The sequence below is a fragment of the Pan paniscus genome, chromosome 2, assembly GCF_029289425.2.
Source record: "Pan paniscus chromosome 2, NHGRI_mPanPan1-v2.0_pri, whole genome shotgun sequence".
Taxonomy (NCBI): Eukaryota; Metazoa; Chordata; class Mammalia; order Primates; family Hominidae; genus Pan; species Pan paniscus.
The window spans coordinates 43225357-43242380 of record NC_085926.1 but is presented as its reverse complement, the minus strand read 5'-3'; the positions used below and the strand labels follow the sequence as shown (position 1 = coordinate 43242380).

Sequence of the window (17024 nt, the reverse complement as noted above, 5' to 3'; positions counted from 1 at the left end):
AGAAACGAGTAAAGCAAAACCATGGATTTTTGTCTTATTTCTAAGTTTTAAAATGTCTTTTGCTGCCTCAGTTGGCCATTAGAATTCCAGTTTTGTTTGAATGCAGGTCTCAAAATGAGAAAACAGATTTTAATTTCTAGGAATCTATGTATGTACTGCACTTTTTACATTATATCATTTAATTCCTTAAGAGTGATACCCATTTTACAAATGAAAAAGCAGGGCCAAGCCAATGAGGTTACAAACTCACTTTGTCCAGGTCCTACACCCAGTTAAGAGTTGCCTGGGGGCGAGGGATCATCAGAGGAGGAGCTAGGATAACAGTCCTAAGATTCCACATTTCAAAGTACCACATAGTTAACTTTTCTTATTATCTTCACCATAGAGGTACACTTCAGGAATGATCAGAATTCATTTATTAAGCACATATGCAGAGTGGCATGACAGCATAGTGGAAAGAGTACCACAGGATCTACAGCCCAACAAGTTACTCAACTTCTATGAAAAGGCATGTCTTGATAAAATAAAGATAATCACCACCTTGGACAGTTATTGTGAAAGTTAAATGGGATAATATATATTAGCAGGGTGTGAGTAGAATAAAAATCACCTAAGGATTTTATCCCCCTAACTTTAGAACTGGCCTCCCTCCCATGAGATTACAGTATTTGAAAGGGGTTGTATATATAGTTCTCCATCTCATTTTCTTATCAGTAACCTCATCCTCTATTGGCCCAACAAACTGGCCCCTAAACACCTGTACTGGATACTAGGAAGGTCTCTGTCTCAACTTACTCACAGTCTCTTACGGGAACAGATACGCAAAAAGAGGTGTTCTTTTCTCCTAAATCTGCCTTGGAGAATGCCACAGACAGCATTCTGGAGAAATAAATTTTGTGTGTTTGAGCTAAGAACTGAAACTGGCAATGGTAAGGAAGAGGCTTTTCAGGAAAGAGGCCCAAGGAAGTTTAGTATGACTCAGACAACAATATATGCAGAGCGTAGGGGACAAGGTCAGGCATGTATTCCATATAATTCATCAATTTCTACTTCTTAGGTCTAGGCTAGCCCTTACCCGTGCTCTAGGGCCCAGCTTAAAGGACGACTTCCTGACCATCCCCTTGCCCTCCCCAACTCCATGCACATACAGCTCCCTATACTCACTCACAGCACTGTGTCCTTTGCCATTATGACCCTTATCACAAATGTGAGGTCATATAATTATTTGTGTGACTGTGTGGTTAATAATCTGTGTCCCCCACTAAACTAAATGACAGGCTCAGTTCACATAAGGATCATGTTCATTTTATTTAGTTCTTTATCCCAGGGTCTGCCAAGTATAGCATCTACTCAAAATATACAGATATATTTTATTAAATGAACAAATGAAGGCTAGCATAAAGAGCCAAAAACAAGAGCTCAAGAAAAATCCTGAGCAGGAGAATGGCAATCAGAGATGATGGTTTAACAAATTACTCTGGCAGCAAAGTGAAGATCAGACTGAAAGGGCGAGAATAGAGCTAGAAGACAGGTAAGCAGACAACTGAAAATGTCTCCAGGTAAATTACTTAAAGACTTAAAAATGAGGGCAGCTGGTATATGGGCAGTGATGATAAGGATGTTGTGGAGGAGACACATTTTGGAAGTAGAATCCAAGAACTCAATGCACAGGAGGCTAAGCAAAGGGAGAAATCCAGAATGACTCTAGCGGAGAGTGGTAGCTGGTGATGCCATTCTCTCAGACTGGACTTTCAGGACAGGAACATCTACAACATGCTAGCAGAAAGTAGAGGATTTGCTTCTAGTTCTAAAATTGTATGATTGAAAAACAATTCAAATCCAACCCAGCTTTATTAGAAAGGGTGTGGTTTCCATAACATGCTGATAAAATCAACAAATTAAAGATTAGATTTTTTTACCTTCTTCACCAAGACACTTCTTGGTACAGACTATGTACCCGGCATTACTTGGGTCTGATAGAGATCAAAGAAGTAGTCTCTGCCTTCAAAGAGCTGACAGTATTATGGGTTTAAGAGAGATAACTGCAGGTCAACAACTAAGAAATTGAGGCCCAGTGAGGCTGCGATTTGACCACCGTTATGTTGTGTAACCCAGGTTCCTGGAGCATTTTTGTCATAACCTACATTAAACGGTCCAGGCAAATATTAGTCAAGAGGGTATGTGTTTAGATGTGCAGATAGACCTAATCTTGCTTTGGGCCTGAAGATACTCCAAAACTTAAAACATGTTAGATGAACAACTAATGATCTCTGAGTCTGAAGTAACTTTTGAGTAGCCACATGGCAGCAGACTAGGGGGCATAATAGCAAAAGGAAAGGGAAAGAGGCCTGATTTGCCATAGAAGAGCCTACCTGAGCAGAGGCCAAATGCTGGGGATGCCAAAGCAGACTCTCAGGAGGCTCTGGAAGTGACAGCAGAGAAATAAATGTTCAGGGAGGGCAAAGCAGGAATCCTCTTTAGACAGGTTCCTTCCCTACCACCAGCAAGAAATGGTTTCCCATGAGACACAGAGCCACAACCCAAAGCAGATGTGCAGAAAAGCAGATGAGGATCAATGACATAGCTCTGGATTATCCAGAGCAGACAACACAGTTCCAGTGCTCACTCGTGAGGCCATTAAACCTGAGGAATTTTATACCAGCTCTTCCCAAAGTTAAAACAAAACAAAACAAACACCTCACCAAAAACCTTCTCCTCCATCCCCCAAAGCAACTGCCCCATTTCCCTCCTTCCTTTTCAAATGCTTTAAGGAAAGAACAGTTGCATTGTCTCAGCCTTCTCAACTCCCTTTCACCCACTTGGATCTATGTTCTTCTCCCACCCACCACTTGACCTTGTCTTCTCACCCTCCCTGAACCCCCTGAGCCTTTTCCCTTTTTCTCGGCCTGGGAATTCTTCCTATTCTTCAAGACCAGTTTAACCATCACCTCCTCTGTGAAGCATTTCCATGTCAGGTTGTTCACTGCCGCCATCCTTGTGCTTCTGCAGGGTTTTCCCTATGCCTCACCACAGTTCATCTGTTCGTACTGTTACTGTTTACCCTGGTGTTCCCCAGTAGCTTCTAAGAATCTACAGTCAGGAACTGGTTTTTATTCACTTTTCTACTGCTGCCCTCCCTCTACCCTAGGGCCACCAAAAGAGACACACAAACATTCCATGAATAAATGATCAAAGGTTAAGTTTATCTTCAGAACTGCTAGGATCCACTCAATTTTTCCACCTAAGTTGTTCTAAGTTTACCTGCACATAGATACACACTGGGAAATACCTAAATTCTGAATAACAGTTTTCTTACTAAAGCATCTTAGTTATAAACACTCTATCTTTAAGCAAACAGCTGGGATGCAGTTACATTAAGTCTAGAGTTTCTCATCTACGTTTTTAATTCCTAAGATTCTGGCCTATGGAAAGTTCATTTGTACCCTTTTCTTCTTGGGCAGTGTAAAGAGCTCTTAGGATTAGACAAGCTGCTACAGGGAAGAAATCATGTCTTATTTATACCAGTACTTAGAACCATGGCTGCTCAGTATCTCCAGAAATAAATATTTTTCTATTTGGTTTCACTTTCTATATGAGGGAAGTACTCACAGTGAAGTTCAGATGAACAGTATTTCCTGTGACCAGTAAAAATATCATGAAAGCCCTTCAATTTTAATAAGGACATTTAAAAGCCTTTCTTTTAGGATTATGTGATTAAATCTAAACCATAAAGACCCAATCTATACTTCTGGTCTAGAAAAATAAAATTAGTACAACTTCTGAGTTCTAGCATGTTTTAGACTAATGGATCTTACTGCATGCAGTAAAACAGAAAAAAATACTCAGAATTATTAAAAAATACGGTGAGAGTAATTTTTGTGCACAAAATGAACAATTAAAAACTGATTATACAAATTTAAAAAAAAATTGAAAGGTGGCACTGAAAGTTTCCTGCCTGAAAAGCCTTCAGGATGAGAGTATTATAAAAAGTTAGCACTGTGCACCTGACTTTCTACACTGCTTCAATATGTGACCTTGGAAATGTCATGTAATTTCTCTCATTTCTAGTTCTGTAAAATGGGAATGTCCACCTGTTCTCCTCTCAAGGACAATTACACAGATAATCAGATTAAAAATTTGGTATTTGGTGTTCTTTAAAAAAAGAAACTTGTCTAATTAGTATGCTTTAATCATCACTTGTACAGTACATTCCTCTTCAAGAATCCAATTCCAAGAGAAATATTTAAGCAGACGTTGAGGACAGATTTCCTTAAGGGAATTATTTTACAAATCTGGAAAGCAATGTAACGAGATTATAAATTAACAAACTGATTACATAAGCCTTGACAACCCGGGCTTTAAAGTACACTGCTGTATATATTCTGATAAGTTAAAGACTGGTTTGGGACATAGTGCTCCAATCCCATACAAGGAGCCCAAACTCAGGCATTTCATGTTTGATAGGAACTTGGTGGAGATTCAACAGGATGTCCAACACTTGCAAGCCATGCTTCACCTTAAAACTTGACAAAATGTTTAAGGCAGTAAGTCAACTTTACCACGGTTCCTAAGACTTTAAGAATGCACATAATTAAAGGGAAAGGGGGTGGAAAGTAACATGACAGTTTGAAAGGTCCCATATCCTCAGACCTCTATAGATTTAGGAACTCCACTGCTAAATTCTCCCCAAAGCCTGAAACTCCCTATGAAGCTACTGGACTGTATGCGATCCAACAGTTACAAACAGCACAGCTCCAAGAACCCCGAAGATAAAAGGCTGCCACTTTCCTGCAACCCAAGTCCAAGTAAAAGGCAGGAAGGTCCCTGTAAAATGGACCAGAAAGAAATCAACAGGCGATGACTATGGAAAAGAACGTAGATTTCCCAGTCTCCCAGTCCGCAAAAATTCTAGCTCTCCCTCGGGAATGGCACTGCTCCTCTTTCCTTACCCCTTTGCCCTTTCTCTACAGACAACATCCCCACTCTATTGTAAAGCAGTTTGACCACGGAACCCTTTTGCTGAGGCCGGATTTCTACAGTCTTCTGAAAGGGGAAAACGCATTCAAAGAACACACACCCTACCAAGCGCCCAGGGCGCGGGGCCCCGCGGGAGCCGCACTCGGCCCGCTCCGGGGCGGGGCGCGGGGATGCGGGCGCCTTCCGAGGTGCCGCAATCCCGCAGCGGCCGCAAGGGCAGGGCCTCCAGGCGACCGCGGCCGCCGCCGCAGTGACGGCTCCCGCCCGGCCCCGCCGGGCCCCGCCGCCGCCCCGCCGCCAGGCCGCGCCGCGGGGTCCGGGCCGCCGCAGCCCGGGCCCCGCGTCCTCCCGGGCCGCGCGCTGCGGCCGGCGCCGAGAGCGCAACTTACTTTCCGCCTGCGGCGAGCGCCCCGGCCCGGGCGCCCAGCCCAGCAACAGCGGAGGCTACTGAGGCGGCGGAGGCCGGACCCGCACCCCTGCCTACGGCCGCCGCGCCCCGCCGCGCTCCGCGCTCGCCCCTACCTCAGCCGGCAGGCGAGCGTCCGTCCGCAGCGGCCGCGGCGCCGACAACTCCCTCCCGGCCGCCGAAACCCCGCACCCAGCGCTAATCATAATACCGAGCGGGCTGCCGGCCGCGGGGAGGGGGTGCCGGGTAGCTGCGCCTGCGCGGGCTGCGCGTCACTGTGACGTCAACGCTGGGGCGGGGCCGCGGGAAGTGCAGGGCGGGGCGGCGCGCACCTGCGGCCGGCGCGCGGGCTGCTGGAGGGCATCCTGGCGGCTTTCTGACCCCGGCGAGTCGGGGCTGAGGCGGCTGGCGGGACAAAGCAGGCAAGGCGCCCAAGGAGGATGGAGGACGGGGGAGGAGGAAGCACCAGGGACACGGAACAATGGCCTGGAAAAAGTAGCGCGAGCTGTCAGGGGAAATCGGAGGGAAGGGACCGCGTCTGTACAGGACTGCGTCTTGGCGGCAGGGGGCAGGGAGCCGCACGCGCTTTACTCTTTGGTTCCCGCCCAGGTTTAAACAAGGATAAAAAAATTGTAAAAATACATATACATACACACATGCACATATGTATATACATATATATACATAATATGATTTTTTTCTCTGTAGTTTCTTCTCCCTGGGACTCTAATTTGAAAAAATTCGGTTGATTTTGTTGTTATTTAAGCAAAATTGGAAAAGCCCAACATCTGAATGCAGTGCTGGCCTTAAAGGTCAGCGGGAGACACAGGCCCTGCTAGGCAGCCTCTGGCAACAGCATAGAAAAGTAAACGGTCGTGGGGACACATCAAAGCACGTGAAGTCAGAGATTCAAAACACGCCGGGCATTAACCATAGCCCTGGATGGTTCAGTGGTATGGTCGCCAGGCCAGGTTGCTCTGGAAGGGAGCTTAGGGATGGCCGCAGAGGGTGGGAGGGGACTCCCGACTCCCACCCCTGGAAGCATGGCATGCAATAGAGACCAGCTCTTCGGGGTTCCTGGAAGGGAGCACCAACAAACCAGACGCCAGATTTCTTCAACCTGCTTTTCCCCTTCTGTTCCCACGTTGTGTCCACCCTTCCCCAAGAAAGGACCCCTAGCAAGGAAGGACACAAGCCAGAAGAGCTGCGGAGATGCTGCAGGCTTGGTTGAATTGACTGGACTGCGAAGAGAAATCTAGATGGTTTTAGCAAATCTCTGTTGACCTGCAAATGTCAAAAGCCTTTTAGCTTCTATGCATCAACTTTGCATGTCTGAAGATGATTGGGAAGCAGGAGTGGATTGTTGGGAGGTGCAAACAGTTTGATTCTTAGGGTAATAACATAGGGTTTTCTGATCAAGGGGACTCCCAGTTACCCTAATACCCTTGCATCAGGTGGTGGGAGAGCACCAGGGAAAGCCTCAGATTAGGCCTCTGCGCCTTAGGGTCCCACCTGGGATCACTCTGACCTGAAAAGACCATAAAAGAGTCATCTCATTTTGACATGGAAATCGTAACTGTAGCAGCATATTAAGCAAGAGCTCCTAACTTGGATTTGTAGAATTTGTCCTTTTGTTGCTAGAAATCAGGAAGACCATGCACTTTTCTCCTCAGGGAGATATCACTATTCAGGGAACTCTGTAGCCAACTAAAGGGAGAAAATACCACTGTAATGGTCTCCCAAGGGATTTCCAGTGGTCGAAGGCCTCCACCCCTGGGTCTGTAGTCCCTGAGTTATATCAGTAACTACAGAACAATGGCAATAATATATAAGCTCTTGAAAAATAAAGTATTTATATTGCTGCTGTTTAACTAGGTTTTGAATAAATTTTCTAAGGAAAACAAGGCATAAAAGAGCAAAACAAATGAAAAAGGGCAAAATAATAAATTGATTTAAATGAAGTTGGCTGCAATACTCTTCTAGAGAAGGACGCAGTACTGGCCACATGGTAAATCATTTATTCATCCCCAGTATTTCTTGGGTAGCTGAAGTGCTGCTGGCAAGAATATGACCCAGTTTTGGTTCCACACCATAAATGTGGTGACATGATCTGATTATGCTTGGGCAATATTTTAAGATATTCAAGTACAAATTAATAGTATTACTTAAGTTGGAATTTAAGCAAATGTGCTTATAGTTAATGAAGAAACTCCTTTTCCACTCTGCCCTGGGGCTTTCTCCAACACACTGCTTTTTTAATGTTGGGTCTTTTTATGGACCTGTAAGAAGCTTTAATTAGATGTACAGTGTTCTACAAAACGACAAGATGAAGCATGCTTGCTTGTATTACAGTCTCTGTGATTCAGATCTCAAAAATAACATAATGCCACCAGTTTAAGGAAGATGTTGTTTATTGGAAGGAAACCAGGGAGGTGCCACAAATTAGATCAAAATGTGAAAATTGAGCAGACTGATGAAAGAATTGTCATTTTCATCTTTGGAACCCCAAAAGCAGCATATGTAACAAGGTTATCTTCTCTGGATATTGTTAGTTTTTGTAATTTATTTCAAATTTTAAAATAAATGTATTTAAAACAACAGACATTGAATATTCATACACAGTTCAATTTTGAGTTGTGACATTTTATTTAACAACATTCCCTTTTACATATTTAACTAGTTATTTCATACATTTATACTTGTGCATTTCTAGATCCTGGCTTCACCCCAGTAGGATCAAAATAATACTTAATTGGAATGACCTAAAGAGTTCCTCAAAGACTCCTTCACCACCCTATGGGCATCAGTTAACATCTTCTACTCTTTTATCTCAGATGTCAGTTAAGGTCCTGTGTGTGTGTGTGTGTGTGTGTGTGTGTGTGTGTGTGTGTGTGTGTGTGTGTGTGTGTGTGAGATATTTCTGATAGTTGCAAACAAGAATTGGAAATGCCAGTCCTTAACTCTGCTTGTTTGCAACCAGTGAACTAGAAGATAGGACAGACATTGACATTTAACCCCATCTCTACTGCTAAGAGCAAGATGGCTTTGGGAAAGTTGCATAACCTTCTATATGTTTCTTCTGTAAAATGAGAAAGACAGTGATGATAATAATACCTTTCTTATAAGTTTGATGTAAAGCAGTGGTTCTCAAAATGTGCTCCCTGGACTAGCAGCATCAGCTTCTCCTGGGAACTGGATTGAAATGCAGATTTTCCAGTTCCACCTCAGACCTACTGAATCAGAAACTCTGATTTCTCTGTTTTAAGACTTGCAGGTGATTCTGAGACAGATTAGAGTTTGAGAACCAGAGTTGATGAGATTGAGTTTATATAAAGTATTAGAACAGAGGCTGGCATATAGTAAGCAGTATATTAATGAATATTTTTTAATGTGTGCAATATGATCTTGCCAAAATATGCGAAGTCTAATTTAGGCCAAAAGAAGCATGTCCATGTTGTTCTTTCAGCAAATAAATCCTGATAAATCCCTTATCTAAAAACGTCAATACAGCCTACCAAGCCCTTCCTGATCTGGTCCCTGGCTTCCTCTCCTGCACTTTCTTTTCTGCATGTGTACCCTGTCTCCAGCCTTCCCAGTTCTCAGAAAGAGAATTGACTTTTCACAATTCCCAGTCTTTGCCTATTCTGTTCCTTCTGTCTGGAAATGTCACCTACTCCTTTTCTCCACTTACTACACCCGCAGTTTCCTGAATTCCTACTTACCCATCAAAATCCAGCTCCCATGTCACATCCTCTGTGCTACTCCTAACTGTCCCACTCCAGTCAGAGCCAGGAGTTCTCTGGGACCCCCATACCATCCCACTCATAGTATCATACAGTTTTGTAATTTTATTGTTCCATTTTCTCCCTTTGGATCTTAAACTCTGGGGGGACAAGGATTGTATTTTATTTAAATTTCTATTCCTGCCACCTAGCACTGAGGTTGCAAATAGGCAGTCCCAGGGCTTTTCACCCACAGACTTGTGGCATTGTTTTTCCCCACATAGGTTCTTTAAGAATTTGAATTAGTTGAGAACATTTTTAAATTGGGAGATTTAATACTTTTGTTTAACAGTTTTATTGAAGTATAATCTGCATACCATAAAATTCACCAATAATATGTGGACGTTTCAATGGTTTTTTAGTAAATTTATAAAGTTATGCAGCCATCGCCCCAATCCACTTTTGAAATATTTTCATCTGGCTTGGGAGAGGTGGCTCACGCCTGTAATCCCAAAACTATGGGAGGCAGAGGTGGGAGGATCACTTGAGGCCAGGAATTCAAGACCAACCTGAGCAACAGAGAGAGACTCCGTCTTCACAAAAATAATGAAAAACATTAGCTGGGCATGGGGGCATGCACCTTGGTCCCAGCTACTTGGGAAGCTAAGGTGGGAGGATCACCTGAGCCCAGGAGGGCAAGGCTGCGGTGAGCTGGAATCTCACCCCTGCACTCCAGCTTGGGCAACAGAGTGAGACCCTATCTCAAAAAAAAATTTTTTTATCAACCCCAAAAGGTCTCTCCTGTGCACATGCAATCAATCCCACTCCAGCTTTCAGCCCTCAACACATACTATCTGTTATCTGTCTCTATAGATTTGTGTTTTTCTAGAAATGTCATATAAATGGAATCATACCATGTGTACTCTTTTGTGTCTAACTTCTTTCATGTAGCATAATGTTTTTCCATCTAGCATGTATCAGTAGTTCATTCCTTTTTGTTGCTGAACAGTATTCCTTTATATGGATATATTAGATTTTCTTTATCCATCCAAGTGATAAACATTTCATTTATTTCCAGATTTTTGCTATTATGGATACAGTTGCTATGACTGTTTAAACTCTTAGTGGGGACATATTTTCATTTCTCTTGGGTACATTGCTGAGTGGAATTTTGGGGTCATGCAATAACTCTATGCTTAACATTTTAAGAAACTGACAAATTATTTCTGAAATGACTGTACCACTTTACATTACCACCAACAGTGTATGAGGGTTCTAGTTTTTCCACATCCCTGCCAACACTTGGCATTGTTAGACTTTTAGATTATTACCATTCTAATACATATATAGTGGTATCTCATGATTTTCATTTGCATTTCCCTAATGACTAATGATGTTCCTTAGCTTTCCATGTGATTTTTGGTCATTCATATATCTTCTTTGATAAAAGGGCTTTTCAAATCTTTTGCCCATTTTAATTGTGTTGTTTGTCTTATTGTGTTGTAAGAATTTTTTATGCTTTTTGGATATAAGTCCTTAATTAGAAATGTGATTTGCAAATATTTTCTCCCAGGCTGTGGCCTGTCTTTTCATTTTTAAAATGATGTGTTTAGAAGTTATAAAGTTCTGAATTTTGGTGAATTCCAATTTGTCCAATTTTTCTTTCATGATCCATGGTTTGGTGTCATATCTAAGAATTTTGCTTAAGCAAAGGTCACAAAGATTTTCTTCTCTGGTATTTTCAAGTTTTATAGTTTTAAGTTTGGCCTTTTAGTCTATGATCCATTTTGAATTTATTTTTATTCATGATGAGAGGTTTAGAGGCTATGGGGCTTTTATTTTCATTTGATTTTTGCTTATAGATATTTAATCATCCCAGAATCATTTGTTGAAAACGGTATCCTTTCCCAATTAAATTGCCTTGGCAATTTGTTGGCAGTCAACTTAATGTAAGGATTTTCTATTCATTTTTGTTGATCTATATGGCTATTCTTACACCATTATGATCCAGTCTTGACTACTATTGTTATATAGTAAGTTTTGAAAACGAGTAGAGTAAGTCTTCCATCTATAGTGTTCTTTTTCAAGATTGTTTTACTATTCTAGGCACGTTGCATTTCCATGTAAACTATAGGGTCATCTTGTCAATTTCCACAAAAAAAATTGTTGACTTTTTGAAATTTTGATGAAGATTATGTTATATGAATAGATCAATCTGGGGAGAATTATCATCTTAACAATAATGAGTCTTTCAATTCATGAATATGATATGTATAGTCAGTTTCTTTTCTCTTTTTTTTTTTTTTTTTTTTTTTTGAGACAGAATTTCACTCTTCTTGCCCAGGCTGCAGTGCAATGGCACAATCTCGGCTCACTGCAACTCTGTCTCCCAGGTTCCAGCGATTCTCCTGCCTAGGCCTCCTGAGTAGCTGGGATTACAGGCGCTTGCCACCACGCCCAGCTAATATTTTGTATTTTTAGTAGAGTCGGGGTTTCACCACGTTAGCCAGGCTGGTCTTGACCTCAGGTGATCCACCTGCCTTGGCCTCCCAAAGTGTTTGGATTACAGGCATGAGCAACCGTACCTGGCCAGTCAGTTTCTAATAGTTGCTTTTTCCCCCTCATCTTGAGTCCCATTTTCCTGTTTCTTTCCATGTCTCGTATTTTTTATTAAAAACTGGACATTTAAAATTATATGTTGTAGCAGCTCTGGATTCTGATTTTCTCCTTTGAAAGCATTCCCCCCCTTTCATTAGTAGCTTGCCTGAACTTAATCCGCAGAATCTTCCCTCATGGTGTGCAGCACATGATTCTGCTCAGTTGTTTTGTTCTTAGTTTTATTTTTTAGTCTGGCTTCCCCATGGTTGCCTCTGTATCTGCATATCTTAATGGTCAGCCAATGATCGGGCAGACATTATGTCCAAACCCATAAGGTTTCCACACTTTGCTGATGAATCTGTGCATGAATTGAAAAGCAAGGTAGTTTTCAAGCCTACTTCAGCTTTTACTTTCTGCTAAACCCTTTCAGGTCTCCCTGGCACATGTGCTTACCTTCCCAGTCAGCCAGGGATGTGAGGAAAGCTTATCTATCTAGTCCTTCAATGGATCTCTTCTTTACATGCTCTTCCCTTTACATTTTTGCTGGTTCATTCCTTACACCAAGGATTGCAGGCTCAGACTAGCCAAGCTATGTATTTTCCCCCTCTGTTTCCTACCATGTTTACTACTTTTACAGATAATACCACAGAGCGTGGGTTTGTGCCCTCCACTCCAAATCAAATGAGCTGTCTTTCAAAACAACACTACTGGTTTTTATAGCCAGTCATCCCCTGGTAAACACTACCTCACCAACTGAGCTGAGGGTTGGACTGGGGAATGGAATACATACTCCCACTATTAATATCTGAAGTTTTAGAATTTCTTCATGAACGAATATTTCTCTTTTTTCGTTTTTCGGTTTTGTTTTGTTCATTTGATTTTGGTCTATTTCTAGTGTTCTGAAATCATTGTTTTTGCCAGGCACTGTGGCTTACGCTGTAATCCATGCAACTTGGAAGGCTGAGGTGGGAGAATTACTTGAGGCCAGGAGGTTGAGATCAGCTTGGGCAACATAGTGAAATCCCATCTCTACAAAAATTAAAATGTTTAAAAATTTTCAAAAAAGAAATCATTACTTTTGAAAACTGTGATAGGCAGAATTCTAAGAATGACCCTCAATGACCCTTGCCCTTGTATAATCCCTACCCCTCTGAGTCTGGGTGAAACCTGTATATATGATGAGATGTCACTCCTATGATATGTAATACTGGCACACCTCACAGATATTGCAGGTTCAGTTCCAGACCACCTCATTAAAGTGAGTCACACAGCTTTTTTTGTTTCCCAGTGCATATGAAGTTATGTTTACACTCTACTGTAGTCTATTAAGTGTATATCTTTAAAAATGTACACACCTTAATTTAAAAACACTTTATGCTAAAAACTGCTAACAATCATCTGAGCCTTCAGTGAGTTATAATCTTTTTGCTGGTGGAGGGTCTTGCCTCGATGTTGATGGCTGCTTACTGATCAGGTTGGTGGTTGCTGAAGGTTGGAGTGGCTGTGGCTATTTCTTAAAATAAGACAACAATGAAGTTTGTCTCTTCAGTTGACTCGTGCTTTCACGAAAGAATTCTCTGCAGCAGGTGATGATGTTTGAGAGTGTGATACCCACAGTCGGACTTCTTTCAAAATTGGAATCAATTCTCTCAGACTCTGCTGCTGCTTTATTAACTAAGTTTATGTTGTATTCTAATCCTTTTTTGTCATTTCAACAATATTAACAGCATCTTCATCAGGGTAGGTTCCATTTTAAGAAACCACTTCTTTGCTCATCCATAAGAAGCAACTCCTCATCCATTCAAGTTTTATCTTGATATTAGAGCAATTCAGTCACTTCTTCAGGCTCTACTTCTGATTCTAATTCTCTGGCTGTGTCCACCATATTTGAAGAGACTTCCTCCACTGAAGTCTCTAACCCCTCAAAGTAATCCATGAGGGTTGGAATCGACTTCTCACAAACTCCTGTTAATGTCTATATTTTGACCTCCTCCCATGAATCATGAATATTCTTCTTGTTTTGTTTTGTTTTGTTTTGTTTTGGTACAGGGTCTTGCTCTGGTTACCCAGGCTGGAGTGCATTGGTGCAAACAAAGCTCACTGTAGCCTTGATCTCTTAGGCTCAAGTGATCCTCTTGCCTTAGCCTCTCGAGTAGTTGGGACCACAGGCTCGTGCCACCACATCTTGCAATTTAAAAAAAACTTTTGTAGAGATGGGGTCTTGCCATGTTGCCCAGGCTGGTCTCAAACTCCTGGGCTCATGTGATCCTCCCTCCTTGGCCTCCAAAATGCTGGGATTACAGGCATGAGCCACTGTGCTTGACCATATGAATGTTCTTAATGATATCTAAAATAGTGAATCCTTTCTAGAAGGTTTTCAATTTCCACCAGAGGAATCACTATCTATGGCAGCTATAGCCTTACAAAATATTCTTTCTTTCTTTCTTTCTTTCTTTCTTTCTTTCTTTCTTTCTTTCTTTCTTTCTTTCCTTCCTTCCTTCCTTCCTTCCTTCCTTCTCCTCCTCCTCCTCCTTCTTCTTCTTCTTTTTTGAGGGGAGACAGAGTCTTGCTCTGTCAACCAGGCTGGAGTGCAGTGGCATGATCATGGCTCACTGCAGCCTTGGCCTCCCAGACTTAAGAGATCCTCCTGCCTCAGCCTCCTGAATAACTGGGACCACAGGCATGTGCCACCATGCCCCGCTAATTTTTATTTTTCATACTGATGGGGTCTCCCTATATTGCCCAGGCTCCATAATATACTTCTTAAACAATAAGACTTGAAAGTAAAAATTACTCCTTGATCCATGGGTTGCACAATGGATGATGTCTATGGCAATTTCTTCCAATGAAAGACTGTCTCTTCTACATTGCAAATCTGTTGTTAAAGTAACCAGCTTCATCAATAATCTTTGCCAAATCTTCTAACTTGCTGTAGCTTCTCCATCAGCACTTGTACTGTTGTGGAGATGGCTTAAAAAAAAAAAAAAACCTCATGAACCAACTTCTGGTAGCTTCAAACTTCCTTCTGCAGCTTCCTCACCTGTCTCGGCCTTCATAGAATTGAAGAGAGTTAGGACCTTGCTCTGAATTAGGCTTTAACTTAAGGGACTATTGTGGCTGGTTTGATCTTCTATCCAGACCACTAAAACTTTGACCATATCAGCAATAAAGCTGTTTCAGTTTCTTATCGTGCATGCATTCACTGGAGTAGCATTTTTAATTTCCTTCAATAACTTTTCCTTTGCAGTCACAACTTGGCTAACTGTTAGGTGCAAGAAGCCTAGCTTTCAGCCTGTCTCAGCTTGATATGCCTTCCTCACTAAGCTTAATCATTTCTAGCTTTTGATTTAAAGTGAGAGATTGCCACTCTTCCTTTCACTTGAACACTTAGGAGACCACTGTAGGGTTATTAATTGGCCTAATTTCAGTATCGTTCTTTCTCAGGGAATAGGGAAGCCTGAGGAAAGGGAGAGAGATGGGGGAATGGTTAGTTGGTAGAGCAGTCAGAAGACACACATTTATTAAGTTTGCTGTCTACTACGGGCACTGTGTGTGGTGCCCCCAAACAATTACAATAGTAACATCAAGATCACTGACCATAGATCACCATAAAAGATAAAGTAATAATGGCAAAGTTTGAAACATCATGAGAATTACGAAAATGTGACACAGAGACACAAGGTGAGCACGTGCTATTGGAAAAATGGTGCCAATAGAGTTGGTAGATGCAGGGTTGCCACAAACCTTCAACTTATGAAAAACCTATTATGGGTTGCCACAAACCTTCAATTTGTAAGAAACCTATTGTCTGTGAAGTGCAATCAAGTGAAACACAATAAAATGAGGTATGCCTGTATTTTATAGGAAAAGGGAGATTATCTGATGGGCCTCATATAATCATGTGAGCTCCTTAGAATCAGAGAATTTCTCCTGCTAGTGGGAAGAAGGGGGAAGTCAGAGATTCAAAGCATGAGAAGAATTAAAAATGTTCCATGGCTGGCTTTGAAGATGGAGGGCCATATACAAAGGACCAGAGTGCAGCTTCTAGAAGCTAAGTGATTCCCAGCCAACAGCCAGGAAACAGGACATCAGTCCTATAGCTGCAAGAAATTGAATTCTTCCAACAACCTGAATGAAGCAATTTCTTTCTCAGAACATCCAGATAAGAGACCAGTCTGGCCAACACTTTGATTTCAGTCTTGTGAAGCACTAGGCAGAGGACCCAGTAGAGTCTACCTGGAATTTTGGCCTACAGAAAATGAGGTAATGAATGTGTGTTATTGAAGCTGCTGTTTGTGGTAATTTGTTATGCAGCAATAGAAAACTAATATGACAACTTTGTCCAGTTTGACTCTGCCATAGCTAGAAGTCCTACCTCCTGGCAGAGTTAATTTTGAAAAATAAAATCAAGATTTCTGGCTTCTCTTGAAAAATTGGAAGATCTTGCAACTTGAGATTTGAATTTCTAACATCTGCTAGAGCTGAGCAGCACTCTCCCTGTGCTCCTTGTTTACCAGGGTCTAGGGCCTCCAGTTCACCGCTTTTGTCCTTCACTGCAGGCCTACATCTCCAATTATAGGCCTGGCTGATATGGTTTGGATTTGTGTCCCTACCCAAACCCAAATTTCATGTCGAATTGTAATTCCCAAAGTTGGAGGTGGGGCCTGGTAGGAGGTGATTGGATCACGGGGGCGGTTTCTAATGGTTCAGCACATCCCCATAGTCCTGTTCTCCTGACAGAGTTCACACGAGATCTGGCAGTTTAAAAGTGTGTAGCACCTCCCCCATCTCTCTTCCTCCTGCTCCGGCCATGTAAGACATGCCTGCTTCCCCTGGGCCTTCCACCATGATTGAAAGTTTCCTGAGGCCTCCTCAGAAGCCATCATGCTTCCTGTACAGCCTGCAGAACCATGAGCCAATGAAACCTGTTTTCTTTATAAATTTCCCAGTCTCAGGTATTTCTTGTAGCAGTGTGAGAATGAACTAATGCACTGGCTTTGGAACATCTGAATCCGTAACACCTGGTCAGCACAACCTAACTGGTAGTAAGTGCTCAGTATTAGTTGAATGAATGAACAGGCAACATGTGGGAGATTTTTACACATGAGCACATAAATGGACATTTGGGATGACCAAGGCTGATGGCAATGTATTCTTTAGTGTACTTAGGGAAGGGTGAAGGACACTGGCCACAAAGCCTGTCCACCTGAAGATTTCCTGGAAGTCCCATCAAGAACTTTCACTTGCATCTCATCTCATTGGCCAAAAGAGTGTCAAATGACCAGCCCTACTTCCAAAGAAGATGGGGAAATATAGTTTTC

General features: G+C 42.1%; 1 protein-coding gene across 6 annotated transcripts in view; it reads right to left on the bottom strand.

Moving 5' to 3' along the window:
* SNRK (SNF related kinase) overlaps window positions 1-5665 on the bottom strand; it is a 64694-nt gene extending 59029 nt beyond the window's left edge. For 2 of the 6 annotated variants that reach the window (XM_034956230.3, XM_034956232.3), the window contains exons 1-2: window positions 5500-5640; window positions 2373-2422 (exon numbers count right to left, since the gene is read on the bottom strand). The gene's annotated coding sequence lies outside the window, so the exon portion shown is untranslated. Of the gene's footprint in view, window positions 1-2372; window positions 2423-5499 lie in introns of all 6 variants that reach the window. The other 4 variants (XM_034956229.2, XM_034956233.3, XM_034956231.3 and 1 more) reach the window with 4 other exon arrangements.
* Between the last annotated feature and the right edge of the window lie 11359 nt (window positions 5666-17024).